A 24,859-nucleotide genomic window follows, 5' to 3' on the forward strand; every position below is an offset into this window, starting at 1 on the left:
ATTGAGAAAGGTTTAGGGGAACCTAAGTAATAAGATCCCAGGTATGATCCCTCAAACGATAAACGAAAACAAAAGATAAGCGAACCGTATAACAGATCAGCGGTCATTAGCCAAGTAATTAAGGGATTAATCAAAAAGGTAGTGGATGATGTTGTCATCACATGACACAAGCTTGCTTGCATAAGCATGACAAAGGAGTTTTGTTTGTTGGGTGATTTTGGGCCATACAAAATTAACCATGGTAAAAAGGTTAAAACAAATTTCAAGACAAAAAGAAGAATCAACCAAGCAAATAACATAAATAAAAAAGAGAAGAGTTGACTTTGCAAGAAGAAGCTCTCGGCCAAAATAAACACAGAAACTTCAAACTGCCATATCTCCTTCAATACTCACTCAAATGTTGTCTTCTATAGCTCGTTAGAAAGGTATTGAGATGACCTACAACTCTTGTTCACAAGTCTCGTCCAAATAAGTATGGTAAGACCCTCATTTTTACAGTTCTTTAAATCGGACTTTTAGAAACTTCAAAGCCTAACTTTGTGTTCTTGATTTCTTTGGAAAGATCAAGCTTGTAGGAGGCTTCCTAAGGCTTCCTAGCAACTTAACACCTCCCAAGGAAGGTATAAACATCAAACACTAGCCTTTACTTTAATTTTTAGTAAGTTTAATTGTTGGTTTTGTGAAATGAGAAGCATAGATTGTGATTATTAGTAGTTTGGTTTGATTTGGAAGTGTTTTGGTAATTAAAGCTTGATTATAGTTCATAGGTCTTGATTGTGGTTGTTTGAGTTGAAAAACTTGGAGGTTATGGACTGATGTGATATGGTTTAGGTGAAGTTTTGTTGTATTGATGGTTATGAGTTGGTTGGTAGTTGATTGGAGTAGTTTAAACTTTGGTAATCGCGTAAACATAGCCGTCGTAATGCCCGATTTACCTTAGACTGTTTTTGTTATTAACTTCAGGACCCGTGAACTCACTGTAAGATTCTTACCATTGTCATGTTTATATAGTTCATGTTACGAGCTTCGTTTTGATATGTGGTTCGTTTGAATCCGATGTACGGTTTAGGAGAAACGACCGTTTTAAGTAACGGCGTTTCGCGAGCGAACCATTACCCCTCGCCTTACTTTGAAACCTTGGTTAAGGACTTTAAATGACTAATTGGGATATGTAACAATTATGTTAAGTGGATTAGGCCATTGGTAAGCTACTCGCGAAAGAATCGCCTTAAAACTCTTAATGGTTAATTTATTAAAAATGGTGGAGCCGAGGAAACTCGAACGACTTAGGTGATTCGTTAAGCGTAGGAGTGACCATAAGCGAACGTTAGGGTTCAATTGGTTAAATTGTAGTTTTTTAAGCGACCGGGGTTTAATTCCAACTTATGTTGTTGTTCATAGGTTATCGGACCCACTCTAAGCTTAAGTCTATCCTGGAGCACTCAGGCAAGTTTTCTACCTGTTATACTGTTGTGGTGATGTATATATGTATATGCATTATCTTGTGATAGATGCATGTTGGTTAATTAGCAAATTTTGCGATATATTGAAGCATACTGAGATGGTATATATATGCATGTCTGTTTCGTAATCTGGTTATTTATCTGTTGATTTCAATGCTTATAGTTGCATAATACCTATGCTAGAGATAAGCAGTAGTTGCGTATACCCTTAGTATAGGGGACCCAAAGGTGAACATTTTTTCTAAACCGGGAGTCGATGTTCCCGAGTATAATATATATATATATATTTATATACATATATATTGATATAGTTTTCAAAACTATTAATCGAATAAGGTTTATTCGATAACTTTATTTTATTTATTAATGAATATTATTTTGAATATTCATTCGAGGGCTTATGACTCCGTTTATTTTATTAATGAATCTTATTTTGAATATTCATTCGAGGGCTTATGACTCCGCTTATTTTATTAAATAATATTCTTTATTTTGTTAAAGAATAATGTTTCGATAATCAAACTTACTTTTGATTATTCAAATAAAGATAGTACTTTCGTATAAGTATATCTTTGGTTATTTAATATTCATTTCAAGTATGAGTTTTAACACTTCTACTTCGATTATTTTTATAGAGATTATCCTTTTTGGGAATATTATTTAAATAATAATATTCAGATATTTTCTAATATATTGGGACTGATTTATTTTAATAAATCAGCAGTACTCCAAACATTCTTAAAAATGTTTCGAGTCTTCGAAATGATTTTAAAAGTTAGAGCGGATCCCAAAACTCATTTTTATATTTAAGATCTTCCTTTCGAAGGGGATTTAAATATTCGCTCAAAACCTGAGGGATCCGGCTCTGTGGTGTATTTTATATTCGCAACGAGGTTGCTATTTTGATAAATGAATTGATTACTTACCCAAAGTTCGGGAAGTAAGTCCATCTATTGAGTCGGCATAAGCAACATGGGCTCAGTGGGCGTCCATGAAAGTGTAAGTGGTTCAGTGGGAGTCCATCAAATGCGTAAGTGGCTGAGTGGCAGTCCAGCATAAGGTCCTATTACGGCCAGGGTGATGACGAGTGGGGAATTCGTCCATCTACTAGTAGAAAAGGTTACTTATTGGTATCTTTGCCTGATCAGCAAGATATCAGGTTTATGCCAAGGTTTTCTCCTTTCCAAATTTATTGGATATTGCAACTCTGTTTAAAATTTTCATAACAGAGGTTTTCAAGGAGTGTATGAAATGTATATATATATAAGTATATATATATATCGGGACTTAATGAAGTACCTCGTAACTTCATTATTTATAATGATATTCAAAGATTGAATCTATTCAAATCTTGTCTTGTAGTCTCATCAGTGTGATGAACTTTTGAAACTGATTATAACTTGAACGGTGGTAGTTCAAGTAGTATTTGGAAAAGATATAAGTATATTGGAGTATCTTGTAACTTCATCTTTTAAACTTATATATGGTTAATGATTATCTTATGCATGACAAAGATTTTCACAAAAACGTTGAGACAGGGTTAGATATATGAGATCACCTTGCAACGATATTTTTATACAGTTATAAACTGGAACTCTGTGTATATTAGGCATGGAAGAGGACTTCCAAGATTTTGAAAAGTATATAAGTATATATACTGAATATTTTGCGACTTCGTCGCATTAAGATATCAAACTTAGTTCATTTCTTCTTGACCAAGACTTTCATGAGTACTATGAGAATGCTCATATATTGTTAACTATTATACATATTATTTCGGTGGGCTTGTTGCTCACCTTTTCTTTCTTCTTCATCACACAACAACAGATAGAAAAGATGAACATGACCAAGCTCCCGATTCACAAGCGGTTAGGAAACGTTCCGCAGTTTCCTGTAGGCGTTGATGCCGTTATAGCCGAGGTAGGATCTACCAATAGGCTAGGCTTTCAACTTTTGATGTACCAGACTTATGTATATTTATGAATTGTAATTAGGCAAGGAAATGTAAATTTAATCAAAAACCCTTTTAAGGTGTAATGGCATATAATTGTGGAATAAAGTGACTTGTATTATTTATTTATTTTGGTATTCATCTCTGAGACTATAACTTGTGGTGTGTGTGTATATTGTGGGGTCACAGTATGTAGTAGTTGGTTGTTTATTAAGATTAAGTGTTATTAAGGGAAATGGAACTCGTGACAACCCGGATCCCTGACCCCGGATTTGGGGGTGTTACAGAGACTACCGCTTCTGATTCAGGTATGTTCTTGATCGAAGTTAATATGTCACTAAGTCAAATTTGAACTTGGGTATTAGATAACGCCTATGGTTCTCATATTTGCAATTCGTTGCAGGGACTAAGGAGAAGTAGGACTCTTGAAGAAGAGGAGGTGATTCTACGGATGGGAACTGGAGCAAGAGTTGCTGCTGAAGCTGTAGGATCATTTCATTTACATATGCCTACGGGAAAGACTATTGTTCTAAATAATTGTTATTTTGTTCCCTCGATTGTGAGGAATATTATATCTATTCCATGTTAGACTTGGCTGGATTTTCGTTTGTTATTCAGAATAATAAATATTCAATTCTTAGAGATAACGTTCTTTATGGAAGTGGTATTTTAAACAATGGTCTGTATGTATGTGACGTAGAGCATAATTTACTACAAATTGAACATACTAATAAAAGAAAAAGGGATGATGAAAATCTCACTTTCTTGTGGCACTGCGGACTTGGTCATATTAGTGAAAATAGACTGCGGACATTGCATAAGGAAGGGTTACTTGACCCCTTTGATTTTGAATCATATCCTATATGCGAGTCTTGTTTATTGGGTAAAATGACCAAATCTCCATTTAGTGGACATGGAGAGAGGGCTGCAGATTTGCTAGGATTGGTACACACAAATGTATGTGGACCAATGTCTACGCAAGCCTTGGGTGGATTTTCATACTTCATTGCTTTCATAGATGATCGATCTAGATTCAGATATGTGTATTTGATGAAACACAAGTCTGAAGCCTTTGAAAAGTTCAAAGAATATAAGTATAAAGTGGAGAACAAACCAAACATAGTATTATAACACTTCGATCAGATCGAGGTGGTGCATACTTGAATGGAGAGTTTCTAGCTTATTTCAAAGAAAATGGTATTGACTCCTCCATATACTCCACAGTTGAATGGGGTATCTGAAAGGAGAAATCAAACTTTGTTAGACATGGTTCGGTCCATGATGAGCTATGCGAATCTTCCAGTATTCCTGTGGGGTTATGCATTGGAAACCTCAACATATTTACTGAATAAGGTGCCTTCCAAATCTGTTCCTCAAACTCCATATGAGATATGGATAGAAAGGAAACCGAGTCTTAAACACGTTAAGATTTGGGGATGTCCAGCTTATGTCAAGAAAGTTAACCCAGATAAGCTGGAATCTCGATCTGTAAAATGTAATTTTGTGGGATATCCTAAAGAGACTTTAGGGTATTACTTTTACACCGATCATCGGGTGTTTGTCTCCAGACATGCTACCTTCTTGGAAAAGCAGTTTATCCTTGAAGGAAACAGTGGGAGCAAAATTGAACTTGATGAAGTTCAAGAAGCACAAACTACTACGGATCAAGTGGAAACACCTGTTCAAACTGAACAACCTTCTGTGGAACAGCCCATTCGTAGGTCAGGGAGAGTGTCTCGCCAACCTGAGAGGTGTTATTACCTTTTCATTGAGAATGACAATGAGTTGTCAATCATTGACGATGACAACCCTGTGACCTATAATGAGGCTATGAGTAGTGTTGACTCAGAGAAATGGCATAGTGCCATGAAATCCGAAATAGAATCTATGTATACCAACCAAGTATGGACTCTGGTTGAGGCGTCTGAAGGTGTTAAGCCTATTGGGTGCAAGTGGGTATACAAAAGAAAGATTGGAGCATATGGGAAGGTGGAGACCTATAAGGCCAGGCTCGTGGCAAAAGGATTTAGACAAAGGCAAGGGATTGACTTTGATGAAACTTTTTTGCCTATAGCCCTGTTAAAATCAATTCGGATTTTGCTTGCGATTGCTGCTTACTACGACTATGAGATCTGGCAAATGGACGTGAAAACGGCCTTCCACAATGGGAAACTTGAAGAGGAAGTGTATATGACACAGCCAAAGGGTTTTCTTTCCAAGGGAAATGAACACCTAGTGTGTAAGCTGCTGCGAACCATATATGGTTTAAAGCATGCTTCTCGTAGATGGAACATCCGTTTTGATGAGACAATCAAAGAGTTTGGTTTTATCAAAAACATAGATGAACCATGTGTCTACAAAAGGGTTAGTGGGAGCGCGGTAACATTTCTTGTATTGTATTGAAAGAGGAGACGTCAAGAGAGTTGACACACATAACAACGTAGTAGACCCACTCACAAAGCCACTTTCTCAAAGTCACTTTGATCATCATAAAAATAAGATGGGTATTAGATACCAAAGTGATTGGCTTTAGTACAAGTGGGAGATTGAAAGAGACGTGTCCTAAGTCCAATCATGTATAATGATTTAGGAATAACTTTTATGTAATCTATTTTGATTTCATTGATATTAATAAAAGACTTGTTTTGGTTTTATTACGGGCTTTATCTATTTAAGTGTTTAAATAAGATATACCATAGTTTAGAGTAAAGCTTTTTATGGATTGTGATGAGATCATAATAATGAGACCTAAAAGATGATAACTCTAAAATTAAATATTTCCTGGTCATAGGATTACTAACTGGTAATTAGTAATCCGCAAGGATCGGTACATACTATGCTTGCTTGATTATGAAGGATGTCTGTTCTCATAGACATTTGTGTGGTGACATTATAGTTAGTATGTAGGTGCTTATTATAGAATAAGTTCACTGAACATGACTCACACAGCTGAACAACTGATGGAGTTCACTCACGTATCAGCAGTTGTTCACATAGTGATAGTTGTACAAGTATCCTTAGACTTGAGGTCATCATAGTCATCTTGTGTACACTGAACTATGCTTTGGTTTAGTTCTTAGTCTCCAGGGACAATTATAAGGGCTCTACTGGGTATAGGAATTTGTACACGAAGATAGTGTATGATCAATAAAGGATCTACCCCTTCCAGTGAAGGAAGAGAATGTTCAATACTGATCCACTTATGCTAGTTCAGGAATCTCTGGCCAGAGTGAATGGAATTAGAAAGGAGTTTCTAATTTACATTAAATAGAACTAAGCATGGTGAATGGGAAATCAAATGATTAAATAAGATAGGCTTGACACAAGTTACATGCCTTGTATTTAATCGTGATAGTGCAGGGTAGAAGGAATTGATTGTACGGTAACTACTCACTGAATAGGTTCTTAGTATTCTAAGTAGTGAATTCGTATTATCCGGATAGTCGCGATATGTTGACAAGTATCCCTCACGATGTAGAATAAATCTGATTAATTTATTAATTAATCATATTTAATGACTTAGAGAATTTATATAAATAATGATAAAATAGTTTTATTATTATTTATTTCTATTACCGGCTTAATATTGAACCTACAGGGTCACACCATAAAAGAGAATGATTTAATGGTGGAGGAATTAATTAATAATGGCTGGTAATTATTTATTTATGAAATAAATAATTAATTAGCAGATTTAATAATTGATTAAATGAGATTTAATTAATTCTTAATATTATTAATTAAGAATTTAATTTTGAGAATTAAATCAAGTGAGAGAATTATTTTTCTAAAGTGTGTAGAAAAGGGATTAATGATTAAAAGGTGTTTTAATTATTAGTTAATTGGTTAATAAGAATAATCAATTAAAGGGTTAATAAAAATAATATTTTATGGAAAATTTCCAGCTGAAAATTTTGCTTATAAATATACTATTATAAATCCTATTTGCCTCAACCCAAATAATTAACCCTAATTCTAAAGTAGAACAAGAGGGATGCAACTAATTCTCTCAACCTCTTCCTCCTCCATTACATTGATCTCTTGGTGGATACCGTTGGAGTGCTTCACACTTGAGGAGCAGCTGTTAGGGATCTCCGCTCATCGTTCTTGGATCACTATTAAAGACCTCCAGCTTTCCATTAACGTAAAGTTTCTTAAGGTAAACATACTGAACTATGAATTAAATATTATTTTTTGCATGGATCCTGCGGAGGGTTTCAGTTTTTTTAAGATTTAAATTTACGTTTTCGTTGCGTTTATGTGCTAAAAACCCTTCACAAAGAACCACCGTCACAGATCTTATTTCCGGCCACGAACCTCAGACCTTGTTGCTCCCAAATTTCTCCGTCAATACATACGTTTCATTTATAGTTATTTAATAATATGGTAAGAATAGTTATAGCTATCTTTAGAACATGGGGATTTTTAAATTATGTCCCGACTTAGGGGTCATTTTAATAATGGGGGAAGGTGGGGATTTATGAATTATGTCCCGACTTAGGGGTCATTTTAATAGTGGGGGAAGGTCCTTGATAACGGTTTATCATGGAACCCTTATACAACAAATAGTTTATAGCCGTTGAATGGTTAATCCAACGGCTGTTATTAAAAAAATTAGTCACAGGGACCGCATATAATATCTTGGGTCCGGATAAATTACATTTTAATGTCTGCGGTCCGGAAAAATTACTTTTTGTCCCTGTTCACGGACCGCGAACATTGTCAGCGGTTGGGACTTAAAATAGACTTTCCCCTGCATTAACATCAACAAACGATTTGAAGTCCCAACCCAAGATAATATCCACGGTCCATGATCAAAGGGCAAAAAAGTAATTTCTCCGGATCCCTGACATTGTCCGCGGTTCATGTGACAATGTTAGTAAAATTGTTTGTTGTATAAGATTCCTTGACAAACCGTTTCCAGGATCGTCCCCCGACCATCCCTCTTTAATAATATATCCTCTTTTATTTAATAATTATAAATATGTCTCATAGTTAAATTTTAACTCATATATAACTATTATAAATATATTTAAATTATAAAAATAATTCATATCTATTAAATATGGCTAGAATACCCCTAAAGTAACTTTTCCCCACCTAGATTAAGTGCTCGTTTGATAAATTTTAAAATAAGTAACTTATGACTTAAAATTATAAGTGACTTAAAAGTGATAAGTAGATGAATACTTATAAATTATGTAAGTGTTTAGTTAATTTTACTTATAAGTCAGTTTTTTTAACTTAAATGAACTAAAATAAACAATTTTTAAATATTATAATCTTAATTCATGACTTTAAAATTAACTTAACATTTAAATACATATATTTTAAAACTAAAATTAATAAAAAAGTGAAAAATCAAAATAAGTTGAGAAAAAGTACATCATTATTAATATTAAACTTATCAACTTATAAATTATAAATTCAAATTATAAATTGGGTCGACAAACAGTGCGAGATATTACGAGCTTATAAGTTTTACATAAACATGCCCTAAGTGTATAGCTCAAAGTCCAAAATGGTACATCGATCTGGTGTTCCCTCCAGCTAGGCTTGTCAAAAAGTTTCGAAAAATCCGATATTCGTCCGAAAAATCCGCACCCGTATCCGAAAAAAGCGGATATTATCCGTATCCGAAAAAAGCGGATATTATCCATATCCGAATTCGGGATATTCGAATCTGAAACTAAATACATATATGATATTTAAATTATATAAATATAAAATTGTATATAATTTAAAACTTATTTTTTTAGTTTATAATGTGTGTAAATGTATTAAATAATACGTTTATACAAATTTTATATATATTGTACACTTACTTTATACATATACAAATATATTATGTGTATTTAATTGTAGAAAATGTTCTATAATCATCGTCAAAATGGTAGGGGCAACAAAAAATTCAAAAATCCGATATTCGTCCGAAATATCTGTATTCGTATCCGAGAAAAACGGATATTATCCATATCCGAAAGAAATCGGATATTATCCGTATTCGAATCCGATGATTGCGGATGCGGATACGGACATAGGAATATCCGTATCCGAATTATCCGTTTGACAGCCCTACCTCCAGCTCCTACCCACGTCACTATTTCTTATGTTTTTTTAGTCATGACTATTTCTCATGATTATTTTGGCCTTTTCATTTTTTTAGTTATTCGAGCAATGAGATTTAACAATTATGTATAACATGGTAAAATGAAATTCTGTGACTTTAAAAAAGGTTTCAAGTTAAAATTATACATTATTTAAAATTAAAAAAGGTTTCAAGTTCAAATTAAAAAAGGTTTCAAGTAATAAATTGTAACAAATGGGGGATTAAATAGTCTTTTAAAGATATATAGTTCTGAAGTTAACATGATTAAACTTAAATTAAAGAAAACTATGATTTGAGATATATTTGTAATTAAAATTGAAAATATGATATATTTGTAAAACACTTTTTGAAATGGGACATGTTAGAAAAAAAACCCTCAGAATATTACAACAAACTCTTTAAACAAACTCTTAAATCATTTAATAGAGAGCAATTATAAAATTGAAGCTCCAATGCCTCTCAAAATCTTTAGAGCCTCTTCTCTCCTCTCTTATTTTACAAGAGTCAACCACTTGCTCTTAAAATATATTTTATTATACAAGCAATGACTTTGACTCTCCACTTTGTATTGTACTACTATTTAATAAAACTAATCTAATATTAAAATATTATTCAAAAAGCTGGATATAAAGAGTGTTGTTAAAGAATTATATATTAAGTTGCAAAGAGCAAGTTCAATAGACTTTTTAATTAGGCTGTTAACTCAAAAACATGAATAAGGGGAATGAAAATGCAACTCATAAGTTCTCAGTGACTCCTCAAATCACTATAGTCTCTCTTCCCTCTTTATTTTTAAGAGCCACGACTAATTCTTTATTTATATTTTATAATAAAATAATCTCTCCACTTCTTTCATATTTTTTCCTCTCTCTCACATTTTTTTTCTTTTATAACTCAATGTATTTCAATGTACTTATAATTATAAAATAATACTAAATAAAAAGTGAGTATAAAGATTATTGTTGGAATTGAACATACCTTATTTTCCAAAGAATTAATTTTTTATAATTAATAACCTTTATTAACAAGCGAAACTTCTTTTAAAGTGGTTCATAAGTATTTATTCTGATTTCACCAATTATTAATTTCACTTATTCATTCATGTATATCTTATAATTTTACTTTTGTATGTCTTTTAATTCTACTAAAACTTTCGGTTACACCCTTTATTTCTATCTGTATATCTTATACTTCTACATGTGTCATGATTCTATTAAGTTTGGTTTTATTTTTGTTATCTTATACTTCTACATGTCTTATGATTCTATTAAATTTGGTTTTATTTTTGTTTCCTTATACTTCTGCGTGTCTCATGATTTTATTAAGTTTGGTTTTATTTTTATTTCACCCTTTTGACTTTAACCTTTGTGTTCCTAATTCTCTTATGTATTATGTATTGTTAAATTTAATATATTATACATTTTTGGTTTCATCAATGCAATACCCTCAGATCCGTGGTCGGGAATCCGAGTTGTCACGGTTTTTCTTTCTATTAATAACACTTTAACTTGAATCATAACAAATAACTGCATGTTGTGACCCCACAATACTACACAAACTTTACAACATGTTATAGTCTTAGAGATGAAATTGAAATAAGTATAAGACGTTGAAATCCATAAGTTAAAAGTTATTACAAACCCAAAATGATTACTTAATAAGTTTACGGTTTGTTGCCATTATCCAACACAAGTTATAATTATACATAATCTGAGTCGCAAAAGCTGAAAGCCTAAACTACAGATAGGTGTACCTCTGCAGCAATATCGGCTAAAATATCAACGGGAAGACGCGGGACGCTTCCCACGCTCTCGCGCTGGATCTGCTTGAGTCTGGCCATCCTTCCTAACTGTTGTTGTGTGATGAAGAAATGAAGTAAGAGTGAGCATTACAGCTCGCAAGATAATACATAGTTTAATCAATAATGCAAGTATCTGAAACGATAACTTACTGAAAATTCTTATCAAGTGTAAGATAATTACTTACTGATATAAGTTTAAAGGATGAAGTTACAAAATACTCCAATATACTTATATCTTTTTAGAAAAACTACTTGAACTGCCACTGTTCAAAGTATAATAAGTTTTCAAAATTTTATCTCATAGATGATGTTACAAGGTAAAATTTTGTATAAGACATTTTCGCAAATACTCTTGAGGGCTTTTATCCGCTCAAGGAAACTCAAATCTTTGGTCATTTATAAAATATGAAGTTACGAGATACTTCATTTGATGGAAATATCATTATGAAAATTCGACACTTAGTGTTGCAGAAATATCCAAATTGGATGATGAACTCATCATGGGAGTTTGCCGTGCCAGGAAGACCACTTACGATGATCAGTCGTAGTAGTGCAACCCCACCATTTTCTACATGTAGAGGAGAACAGTCGGTTTTACTTGTCGACCGAACGCTGGACTCCTAAGGAATGGACTGTCTTAGCGGAACACCCGGGCCATTTGGGCAAATAAATAAGGCTGGGCCGGTGCCACTCGACCACTTACGCCACTTCCAGTTCAGATGAAATCCATGACTCTAAAACGTAAAGCTCGTCTCCCATTTTCCCAAGTAGAAACTTGTTGATACGACTCCACCAAGAAGTCGCATCTAGTTGGAAAGGAAAACTCACTGATATTTTCGAGGCGATGCCTGTTAATGGATTAAATTCATCCCAAGAATTTTTACTTCCCGAGTGTTGGGTAAGTAATCAAAAACTCTTTTATCAAAACAGTAACCTCGTTGCAAATATAAAAATACATCACGGGCCGGATCCCTCATATTTTTGAGTGAGTATTTAAATCCCATTCGAAAGGAAGATCTTAAATTTGAAAACAAGTTTTGGGATTCGCTTTAACTTTTAAAAATAGTTTTGATAAGTTTTGAAAATAATTCTCTGAAAATATTTAGAGTAAGAATGATTTGATGATATCGATCATTTCCCGAATATTTGGCGAATATCGAAATATTATTATTTAAGAAAATAAAGAATATTATTTAATAAAATAAGCAGAGTCAAAAATCCTCGAATGAATATTAAAACTAATATTCATTTATTAAATGAATAAAATAAGTTTAATTAGTAGAAACTATATTCAAATAATTAAAATAGTTTTTGATCGTAATAAAAATCTTAAATGAATATTCATATAATAATATTCACTTATAATTTAAAACTATCGAATAAACATTATTCGATTAATAGTTTTGAAAACTATATATATATATATATATAGTATACTCGGGAATATCGCCTCCCGATTTAGAAAAATGTTCCATTCGTAAGCCCTAGACTAAAGGTATACGCAAGGTATAGTTATCTCTAGCATAGGTATTATGCAGTTATAAGCAATGGAATTGACAAAGAAATATCAAGATTCTGAAACAGGCATGCATATATACATCATATCAACATGCTTCAATATATCGCAAGATTTGCTAGTAATAATCATGCACTTATCTCAAGATAATGCATATATTATACATCACAATAACAATATACAGGTAGAAAACTTGTGTGAGCGACCGAGGGTGGTAAAAAGCCCGGTGTGAGTCTGATAACCTATAAACAACATATAAGTTGGAATCAAACCAAGGTCGCTTAAAAAACTAGACTTTAACCATTTAGACCCTAACGTTCGCTTTTGCACTTAACTATTTACATAAGTCACTCAAGTAGCCTCGGCTCCACCATTTTTATAAAATTAACTATTTAACATTTTAAGGCGACTCTTTCGCGAGTACTCGACCAACTGACTAATTAACCTTATATAAATTTTTTGCAATCTAATTAGTCTTTTAAGGGCCTTAAACAAGAGTTCAAAGTTAAGCGAGGGGTAAAGGTTCGTTCTTGAAATGCCGTTACTTAAAACGGTCGTTTCCCCTAAACTGTACGTCGGATCTAAGGAAACTACATACCAAAACGAAGCTTACGACATGATGTAGATAAACATGACAATGTTACAGTTTGGTCAGTGAGTTCTCTGGTCCGAAAGTCATGCATAAACATTCTAAAAGAAAATGGGTGTTACAACGGCTATGTTTACGAGTTTTCCATATTTTTAATACACCAAAACCCCACCAATTCAATCCACAACAACCAATACATCACTAATTCATCTAAACCATACTAATTCAGTCCATACTCTCAAGATTTTTCAACTCAATCAACCACAATCAAGATCCATTAACTATAATCAAGATTCATTAACCAAATCATCACAAATCAAACCAAACTACTTACAAACATGGATCATGCTTCTAATTTACAAATCCAACCACAAAAACTCACTAATACTCAAAGTAAAAGTTATGGTTTGAAGATTATACCTTTCTTGGCGTGTAATAAGTTTCTAGGGAGCCTTAGGGAGCCTTGATCTAACCTCCTAATAGCTTGATCTTTCCAAAGAAATCAAGAACACAAATTTAATTTCTAGAAATACACTATTTATCATCTTCTTCGATGATTTATTGTAAAAGATTAGCTAAGAAATAGAAGCTTAAACTCCTAGGATATATATAATTAATCATCAAGAATCTTACATAATTACCTTACTAATTATCAAGGAGTGTAGCTTGAACTTGCAAAATTTTTCCTTTGGTTTTCAAGAAGAGGCCGAGAAAAAATGAGGAAATGAAAATTCTTCTTTGATTTCCTTGGTGTTTGTGTTGTGGTTTTGTTATTCTAGTTAACAATAACCAAGGTTTGACCAAGGTTTAAATGCTTGGCTACAAATCATTCTTGTTAAATATCTACTTACCATGCTTAGTTCATAAAGCTTATATCATTCCCTTGACCACTTGTCAAAGCCATGTGGTGTGAAGACATCACAATCCACTAATCCTCCTTGATTAATGCTTAATTGCTTGGCTAATTGTCACTTATCTGTTTTACGGTTCGCTTAACTTTCGTTCGTTATTCGTTTGAGAGATCATATCCGAGATCTTATTACTTTGGCTTTCCTAACCCTTTTCTAATATTTTATATTCTTTTAATGATCTTCTCTTATAATCCTTGAATTTAAATCATTTTAATCATGTTACCTTATACTCAATTCTTTCGATATCTGGTGGATTTTCGGGAAAAAAATCAAAGTGTTCGAATTCGAATTATGACGATCTTTACAAACACTTAATTACTTATGAAATACTAAAACGATCTCAGAATTCTCATATCAGTACTCTTATATAGTGTGGCATGAAAATTTCCTTAATCAGCATGATCAACAAAAAGTTACTATTCATAACGGTTACAAAATTCCAAAAATTTGGGGTTATTACAATCAACTTTTAGTTTCTCACCTTTTTGAATTTCATTATAACTCTAAATGTATAATTTTCATTATTCTTTTAGTTTTATATGACTTATAATATTATATGTATTATTTTACCTGTGTTTCAAATTAGAATTCTTATATTGATTTCAACTCAGTAATCCTATTTACCGTATAATTCAATAGTATATTATAATAATATAATATTTTTTTTGAAATCGTATAATAATTATAATTTTTTACTTATAAATATATATAACAAAAATATTGTACTCAATAGTTTGGGTTTGATGAGTTGAGTTTTCGTAAAAAATAGAAACTTTGACATGACACTTATACTATTATGATTTTTAAAAATTATTTAAATAAACTAACGCGGCCAGGTTATCAACTAATATTTATAAAAACTGAGTTAAGAGTATATTGGACTTGAAGTCAATTTTTTATGTTATATATATTTTGAAGAGTGACTTAAATATTATTGGAGATGCTCTTAGTCCTAAATATAAGACCAACTCACCATTTATGTATTTATTAAAGTATATTTTTTTTCAATTTTGATATTATATAATATGGGTAACACTCCATGGAGTACCCTCTTATATAGAGAATCGTGGAGAACCATTATCTAAAAGATATAAAATATATAATTTATTTTATTTTTCATCATAAATAGTTATAAATTTTAATTATCAAGTTAAAAATTGAATTTACACAATTTTTTATTTAAAAAATCATTGAAATTATTAAAAAAGTTTAAATTAGTTTTATAGCAAAATCACGGTAGAATCACACTTATTAAAATTTATTCCACTGTAGAATCAAATTTGAAATCAAGGAATTTTATCAAATTTAAATTGTTAAATTTTTTATTATATTTTTATTTTAAATTAGTATCGAATTTTATCTTTTTAAAAATAAAATTTTACAATTTGTGATGAGATTCTATAATAAAAACAATGATTCTCCACCGTTCTACGTATGGCTTTTCACGTAGTAAAGGCCTATAATCTATACTATACTATTATAAGAGAAACATGGTTTCGTTTGGTCGGTTGGTTAACACCTTCCTAAAAAATATGTTAACAACTTCCAAAAAAAGTTTAAATAAATATTATTTAATTAAAATAAATAAATCATGTATCTAATCGATACTATCTATACTATACTATTATAAGCGAAACATGGTTTCGTTTGGTCGGTTGGTTAACACCTTCCTAAAAAATATGTTAACACCTTCCAAAAAAAGTTTAAACAAATATTATTTAATTAAAATAAATAAATCATGTATCTAATATAACTATAAACTCTATAAATTATTATCTAACTTAATATCTAATCACACTCAACTTCCTTTTTAGTAGAAAACCAAACACTTTCAAAATTAATTTTATTAATTTAAATATAATATAACAAAATATTTATTAAATAAAAATAAAATTAAAAAAATAATAGCAAATCATCCACATATACGGATATTCAAGATTCCCACTTTCCTATCTATCTATACTATACTATTATAAGCTAAACATGGTTTCGTTTGGTCGGTTGATTAACACCTTTCTAAAAAATATGTTAACACCTTCCAAAAAAAGTTTAAACAAATATTATTTAATCAAAATAAATAAATCATGTATCTAATATAACTACAAACTCTATAAATTATTATCTAACTTAATATCTAATCGCAATCAACTTCTTTTTTAATAGAAAACCAAACACTTTCAAAATTAATTTTATTAATTCAAATTATAATATAAAAAAATATTTATTAAATCATGAAAAAATTAAAAAAATAATATCAAATCATCCACATATACATATATTCAAGATTCCCACTTTCCTATTGACCATTCACCTGCCATCTATACTATACTATTATAAGCGAAATATGGTTTTGTTTGGTCGGTTGGTTAACACCTTCCTAAAAAATATGTTAACACTTTCCAAAAAAAGTTTAAATAAATATTATTTAATTAAAATAAATAAATCATGTATCTAATTGATACTCTCGATACTATACTATTATAAGCGAAACATGGTTTCGTTTGGTCGGTTAGTTAACACCTTCCTAAAAAATATGTTAACACCTTCCAAAAAAAGTTTTAACAAATATTATTTAATTAAAATAAATAAATCATGTATCTAATATAACTACAAACTCTATAAATTATTATCTAAGTTAATATCTAATCACACTCAACTTCTTTTTTAGTAGAAAACCAAACACTTTCAAAATTAATTTTATTAATTCAAATTATAATATAACAAAATATTTATTAAATCAAGAAAAAATTAAAAAAACAATAGCATATTATCCACATATACAGATATTCAATATTTCCACTTTCCTATAGACCAATCACCTGCCATACAGGCTGTAGAAGAAGAAACTCCGGGCCTGGTCAGAAACTTGGCCTGAAACTGAGGCCTAATTAGACTTTTTAAAATTTTAATTATCTAAATTTTAAATCTTTCAATAATATAATAAATACAAAATAATATGTAAATATTTTAACTTCATTAATCTCAATAATATATAATTATTATTTTTATAATTTATTTTTACAAAATAATAAAATAATAAAATTATAAATATTGTAATCAGTCGTACATCGTGGATAATATAGGTATAAGAGCAATTATAACTATCCACATTACCGGCTCTAACATAGGTTAAATTAAAACCTGGGGACTACATCTACATGGAACTGTAAATGAATGTTATAATTTGGTTGGTGTAGAATTCGTGGCTAGAGGGATTGGAGTTGTCGAGACCAGAAAGAGAGATAAGAGTTTTGGTGTCCTGCCCAAACTAATCCTTCTGGATGCTTCAATTCTGTCGCTATTCTGGATGTGTTGTCTACATGACTATCATTCCAGACTCATGTAAAAGGTAGAAACAAGATGTATGAAAGCCAAATCGAGATTATTATACTAAATGATATTGATGTCATGTATATTTACCCTTTTTTTTTACCATAACATTGTCTTTTCTAAGATGAATACTCTTTAAGTTCAAACACAGACTAGGTTTTAGATTTAAGTTTTCTATATTCTTTGAATAAATTAGTTTAAAACAGAGGATTTGTCATCTATTTTGGGTGTTAAGGTAAAAAAGCTGAATTTGAACAATTCAATTTTTTCTAGGTCTTCATACTTTGTTGTACTGAAATTAATCCGCTACATCTCCTCCATGCAGAAAAGATAGAAATAAAAGTCTTTATAATTAAATCATACATAAGCAAGTCAAACATAAGTGACGTTTATTGTGAACAGACTTTCTTGATTATTTTCTCAGCAGTATCTGAACCACCCAGAAAACTATCCAACTTTCATACGCGGACCTGCAAAATTCACGGCAAACATCAAAACTGGGAATGGAGTTTACACCTTTATAAGTATACAAAGGGAGCTTTATAAGAAAGATGACAGTGCACAATCATGAAATTGCTATAGTTTAGGAATTAAATCAAACTAGACCTATCTCATTCTCTCTTTTACTCTATAAAGCTCATTCACTGACCAAAAGAATTGAAAAGGATATATAAGCCTCGGCTAAAAAGCAATGTATAAGGCCCCTACGTTTTTCATCGCTTGTATTTTTAAAAAACATCGGCTAATAAGCGATGTCTAAGGCAGTTTTTCTAATAGTGTAATACTTATGAACTACTACATAGAGGTCCAACGCAGCTCGACTTTCGGGCCTCGGCATGGAAGCTCGACTGCCTTATTCAATGTTATACCCAAAATTTGGCATTCGATTGACTCGGGTCAAACTCAGGCTAATTACAGTCAAACTTAGTATTGCGTTGTGAAAGTGAGGACGCGTCCAAGCATTAAGGACGCGCCTACTTGAGAAGGGATATGCTGCGAGGCGAGAAGAGTACATGGTCAAGTAAGGACGCGCCCAGGCTTTATGGACACGTCAATGTTTATGAAAGTGCTTGGCAGATGAAATCTTATGGTGATGGACGCTCTAGGACGCGCCTACTTTAGCAAGGACGCGTCATAGGAGGTGAAATGCTGTGCATGATGGTTTAGAGGAGACGGTGCAAGTCTAATAAGGTTAAGGACGCGCCCTAAATTCTAGGACGTGTCTTGTTATTTTGAATGCTATAAGGAACGATTGATGAGGAAACAGGTTTGGATTTATGAAGGTGAGGACGCGCCCAAAGGGTTAGGACGCGTCCTGTGCTTGATCTATATACTTTTGATGTTGAATTCAGGACAAAGCTTGCATGGAGAGGAGCAATGGAGGTTATTTTTACTAATGTATTTGTTGCAGGTACTCTTTGAAGAATTCCCTCCTTGAGACGGTCAAGGAGGGGGATGTCCGTGAAAAGCTTGAAGGCCTCCAGGGGTATGCCTGATGATTGAAGGCCTCCTCCTGTATTCAACGGGTGTCCTCGTTAGGGATGTGGGGTTTACTTTGGTGTGTGCTTTGGGAGCTCTGTTCTTGTATTCAACGGGTGTACTCGTTGGAGAACTTTGGAGTCATCCTGCACTTTGCACCTAAGAGCTTGGGAACACCTGTCCTGCTATCTGGTGGGTTATCCTCATTCGGGGGACAGGGACGCGTCTGGCACTTGGGGTGAACCGTGGCTATACCTGCGTTCGTAAATCAAGGGAGATAGCTGTAGCGGAGTGTTATCCTTGCGCAGGGAGATGCACTATCCGTGAAGTCCTACGATTACGGATGAGCCTTGGGCCTTCGCGGTTGGGCCTCATAGTTGGACATTCCTAAAGCTAGTGGAAGACGGATATCAGATGGGCTTCTACTGGGTTTAGGAGTAAGAAGTCTAAACTCATTAGACTTCTTGTTCTACGAGAACTACGTCAGGCTTGATCCCTATATAAAGGGTACGTAGGCACATTGAGAGGGTAAGAAGTTGAGAGCTGATAAGAGAGCCACCACTTACTCTGATCAATCTCAGACTAAAACAACCACAATCAACCACACACCGCTTAAGTTTCCGGCAAAGAACCACCGTCACAGATCTTAGTTCCGGCGAGAAACCTCAATCTTTGTTGTTACCAGATTCCCCCGTCAACAAATTGGCGCTAGAAGGAGGGGTGCTAATTAAGGTCGCAATCTTAGAAGGAAAAGATGTCTTACAATCGTGATGGAAGTTCTTATGATGGAAGTGACAGCAGGTCAGAAGGAGAAGACGGGGGCATTATACTCGCCACGAACCTTACGTTCCCAGAAATATGGCGGATCCACCAAGGGCTCCGGATGTGGGGGGACACCTCCAGTTCTCATCAGCAACGCTGATATATTGGAGCAATTATATCGCATGGGGGATACTCTTAACAGTTTTAACTCAAGGCTGAACACGGTGGAGCGTCGAAAGACGAGGAGAGGTCGTTGTTTCCCCCGTCACGGTCATGCCTTGGGAAAAGCCCCCGTAGTTGAAGGAGATACCCAGGGGAGCAGGGAAAACCTGCGAATCACTCTACGGTGCTTGGAGTACTCTGATGATGTAGAACCTATTGTGGAGCTTGCGGATGAAGACACTGATGGCAGAGAAAGACCTCGCTTGGGTAACCAAGTAGTGCCACACCCACATAGGTCTGGGCGTACGATGGACGAGCATCGTTGTGCGGAGAACACCCAAAACAAAGACGAGGAAGGAAGGGATCTTTCAGCCTTGAAAAGGAGGCTTGGCATAAGGTTGGAGGACGACGATATGAGGATGTTGCTGGTAGAATGGCAAAAGGAAGGAAACGCCGGAGAAACGAGGCCCCGTGATACGACGCGTGAGCCCCCCGCATTCCAAAGGGATGACGGGGCGTGGCACCGCGAGCACGAGCGCGCCCCTCCGCGAGGAAGGCCCAGGAAATTACTACCGGGGATATCAGAGGAATGGACGAGGAAGAATGGGATATCAATATGGAAGAGCCCCTTACAATGGTAGGAGAGGTGGAGCACACTCCGCTGGAGAAGCCCCGCCGTTATTCCCGTAGCTTCCCACAGCGTTACTGGTAATGGGTCTGGGGCGCGTCCTCATGACCAGGACGGCGGGCGAATTCAAGTAAGAATGCAGAACAATGATGAAATTCCGTGATGCGGTCAAGATGAACCTCGCGTACGGGAAAATATCCCGGACCAAAATGGTAACGTGCCACCGCCGCAGCCTCAGGGCGAGGGGCGGCGAGATCCTCCGCCACACCCGGGGGGTAATCAAGGGGAATTTCAGCAAGTCGCAGAGCAACCCCAGCAGCCTAATGTTCAAACCATTCCTGGGGTAGGGACATTTAATGTGAATGACCTCAAGAGGTTGCTCAACCATCTTGAGGGAGGAAGAGTAATGGAGACTGCGCAAGCTCCTTCTCCTTTTGCTGCTGTTGTGAGGGAGGCTCAATTGCCCGCGGGATACAGGAACACAACCAATGACTTGCGTTTCCACGGGAAACTCTGATCCTGTGGAGTTCTTGTGGCGTTTTAACATTAAAATAGATGTATATCAAGTACCTGATTTGGCTCGATGCCGTCTCTTGGCAGCCACTTTCAGAGAAGGCGCTCAGCAGTGGTCCTAAAAACTTGGTCCAGGTGTAATTACATCCTGGAAACAGATGAAAACTTTGTTTTTGACATAATTCCAAGCCGCGGTGAAGTACACACCACCTGTTACCACGCTGGCTAATGTGAAACAAAAGGAAGGAGAAAGTTTTACTTCGTATTTCAAGAGGTTTAATGCAGAATCTACTTTGGTGAGGGGTGCAACTGATGAAACATTGAAAATATTGCTGGGTTGCGTGTGGGGACGGATTTCTGGAAGCACCTACAAGGGAAGGACCCAGTGTCGCTAGCTGATGTGCTTGCGCAGGTGGAGTCATTCAAAGCAATCGAGCAGTCGCTTGTAGAAACAAAAAAATTGACAATACCTATAACTCCAAGGGGCGATCCAAGAGAAGGGAGAGATCCTTGAGCCCAGATTATCGGCGGAACGCTAGAAGCCCTAACACGGTAAATGCTGTGAGCTCGCGGAGAGAATGGAGCCCACCATCGAACTACGAGAGAAGAGTCAGCAATTATACACCGCTGGCAGCATCCATTGATCATATCTTCGAGGTAAATAAGGATAGAGGAATCTTCAAGAAGCCCGACCGTCTAACTTCATGGCAGAGTAGAGACAAGAAGAAATATTGTGAATACCATGAGTCTACTGGCCACGACACCCATTAGTGTCGTCACTTGCGGGATGAGATTGAGGAATTGATCAAGGTAGGATACCTAGGAGAATGGATTGACAAGGTGAAGCGATGCAGGGGACTTGATGACAAGGGTAAGGATGAAAAACAGCCCCCGCGGGTGGAGGACGTTGAAAAAACAGCAGAGGTCAAGTTTCAGAGGGCTGGCAGTAACAGGGCAATTTTTGGAGGACACCCTTTTGTTGGTGATAGTAATCGAGCACTGGAGAAAAACGCGAGAGAAGCGCGACATCCACCGCTCACCAACATCCACAGCTTGGAAGATAGACCCCCGAAGGTCTTTAAGGGGGAGTCCGCTGATATTATGTTGAAGGAAAAAGAATCTAGGTGGATGCATCATCCTCACAACGATGCGCTGGTGATTACCATGCTCATTGGGACAATGAACGTACATCGAGTCTTCTTGGATAATGGGAGTTCTACAAACATCTTGTACTACAGCACCTACAAAAAGCTGGGTTTCCCAGATAGTGACATGTATTTCGAAGATACGCACGTCTATGGCTTTACTGGGGAAGCAGTGAGAGTTATGGGTTATGTCAGGCTTCCCGTCACGCTCGGGGAAGGAGCCTTGTCGGTTACCCAAATGATAGATTTCAAGGTGCTAGATTAGGATTCCGCGCACAATGTGCTGGTCGGCAGACCTTGGTTGCGAGCGTTCAGGGTGATAACCTCGATACACCACTTGATGATAAAGTTCCTAACGCCAAACGGGGATGGCAGTCTGAGAGGGTCACAGTATGAGTCACACGACTGCTATCATAAGGCTATCAAGGAATTTCGTAGAAGAAGGTATGAAGGGAAAGGTCTCCCATTTGAAGATGTAGAAGATATTCATACAAAACAAAGTGGAGAGGTCCATGCCCACTATTTCGTTGAAAGCCCCGGAAAGGAAGAAACCAATGTCTCTGGGAACTCTTTTTTGACGCGGGGACGTATTTCGAGGATCCGTAGCATGGAGGAAGTGGTGGTCAACCATACCGAGGCGATCATACAGAAAGAAGTTAACGGGGAAAAGTTGGAAGGAAGAAGTGAGATTTTACAAGGTCTCGGGAATAACCTCAAGGTGGATGCTCCTCAAAAGAAGGACGCACCCTTGAATGAAATTGAGGTTGATACTTCTCCAAATGAGGACGCGCCCTCAGATGCGAAAGTGGAAATCGAAGACCCCCGAGACTTTGATTTCGATTTGGATCCCAGGATCCTTATGCCCGCCGAAAAGACGGGACCGGCCGAAGACACAATATCTATTCCAGTTGATAAAAATGATCCGAGCAGGGTTTTGAAAGTGGGATCCCAGTTGGATGATGAGATGAGAGGAAGTCTTTCCCGCTTTCTAATTGTAAATCTTGATGTCTTCGCATGGAGTCATTCAGATATGATAGGAATTGACCCGGAGGTAATGTGTCACCGTTTGAATATCCTCCCGAATTGCAAAGGCATACGTCAGAAACGCCGCCCGGTAAGTGGAGAAAGGGCAATAGCATTAAAAGAAGAAGTGGACCGGTTGTTGGAGGTGGGGCTGATCAAAGAGTCTTTCTACCCCGAATGGCTTGCAAATCCGGTACTGGTGAAGAAACCGAACGGGAAGTGGAGAACATGTGTGGATTTCACAGATCTCAATAAGGCCTGTCCAAAGGACAGCTTCCCGTTGCCAAGAATCGATCAGTTGGTTGACGCAACGGCGGGGCATGCATTGTTGAGTTTTATGGATGCATACTCCGGTTACAATCAAATTCTGATGTATGGCCCCGATCAAGAACATACATCCTTCATTACTGACAGGGGGTTATACTGTTACATAGGAATGCCGTTTGGATTGAATAATGCTGGCGCGACCTACCAGCGGTTGGTAAACATGATGTTCAAGGATCAAATCGGAAGAACTATGGAAGTGTATGTGGATGATATGCTGGTAAAGTCCAAGGTAGCGGGTGACCACATCAAGCACTTGATGGAAATGTTTGACATTCTGAGGAGGTTTCGTATGAAATTAAACCCGCAAAAATGTGTGTTCGGCGTGGAGTCGGGCAAGTTTCTTGGGTTCATTGTCAACCACAGGGGAATTGAGGCCAACCCCGCAAAGATCAAGGCATTGATGGATATGAAGTCACCCACCAATGTGAAACAAGTGCAGAGTTTGACTTGGAGAATCGCCGCGTTAAATCGATTTATTTCCAAGTCATCCGATAGATGCAAGGAATTTTTCAAGGCGATCAAATTAGCTGGGAAAGACTTTGTATGGACGCCAGAATGTGAAGATGCTTTCAAAAGAATCAAGGAGCAACTGGGAAACCCTCCCATGTTGTCAAAGCCGTTGGATGGGGAGTCTCTAATACTGTACCTTGCAGTTTCTGAATATTCGATCAGTGCAGTTCTGGTAAGAGAAGAAGATGGACAACAATCACTAGTGTACTACGTGAGCAAGCGGTTACATGACGCCGAAACTCGCTACACAAGCATGGAGAAACTGGTTTACGCCCTAATTCTTGCGTCAAGAAAATTGCGACCGTATTTTCAAGCCCATAGAATTGAAGTTCGTACAGCGTACCCGCTGCGACAGGTTCTGCACAAACCAGAGTCATCAGGCAGAGTGCTGAAATGGGCTGTGGAGTTGGGACAGTTTGATTTGGAATATGTACCTCGAACAGCGATAAAAGGGCAAGCCTTAGCCGATTTCTTGTTGGAATTTGATTCTAAAATTGATGATAAAGCTTTGGTAATGTTACATCCGCCTCATTCTGAGGAGTCTTTGGAAGAGTTTCCGCATCCTCGGTGGATCTTGCATGTGGATGGGGCGGTTAACCATGGAGGAGCGGGTGCGGGTATAGTACATGTATCTCCGGAA

General features: G+C 35.6%; 1 long non-coding RNA gene across 1 annotated transcript; it reads left to right on the plus strand.

Annotated features, from left to right (window-relative positions):
* The first annotated feature begins 321 nt into the window (after positions 1 to 321).
* Positions 322 to 1,583, plus strand: LOC141717745 (uncharacterized). The gene is made up of 3 exons (XR_012573746.1): positions 322 to 477; positions 563 to 620; positions 1,402 to 1,583. It is a non-coding gene; the product is annotated as an uncharacterized LOC141717745 (long non-coding RNA).
* The last annotated feature ends 23,276 nt before the right edge of the window (positions 1,584 to 24,859 follow it).

The sequence above is a fragment of the Apium graveolens genome, chromosome 4, assembly GCF_009905375.1.
Source record: "Apium graveolens cultivar Ventura chromosome 4, ASM990537v1, whole genome shotgun sequence".
Classification (NCBI taxonomy): domain Eukaryota; kingdom Viridiplantae; phylum Streptophyta; class Magnoliopsida; order Apiales; family Apiaceae; genus Apium; species Apium graveolens.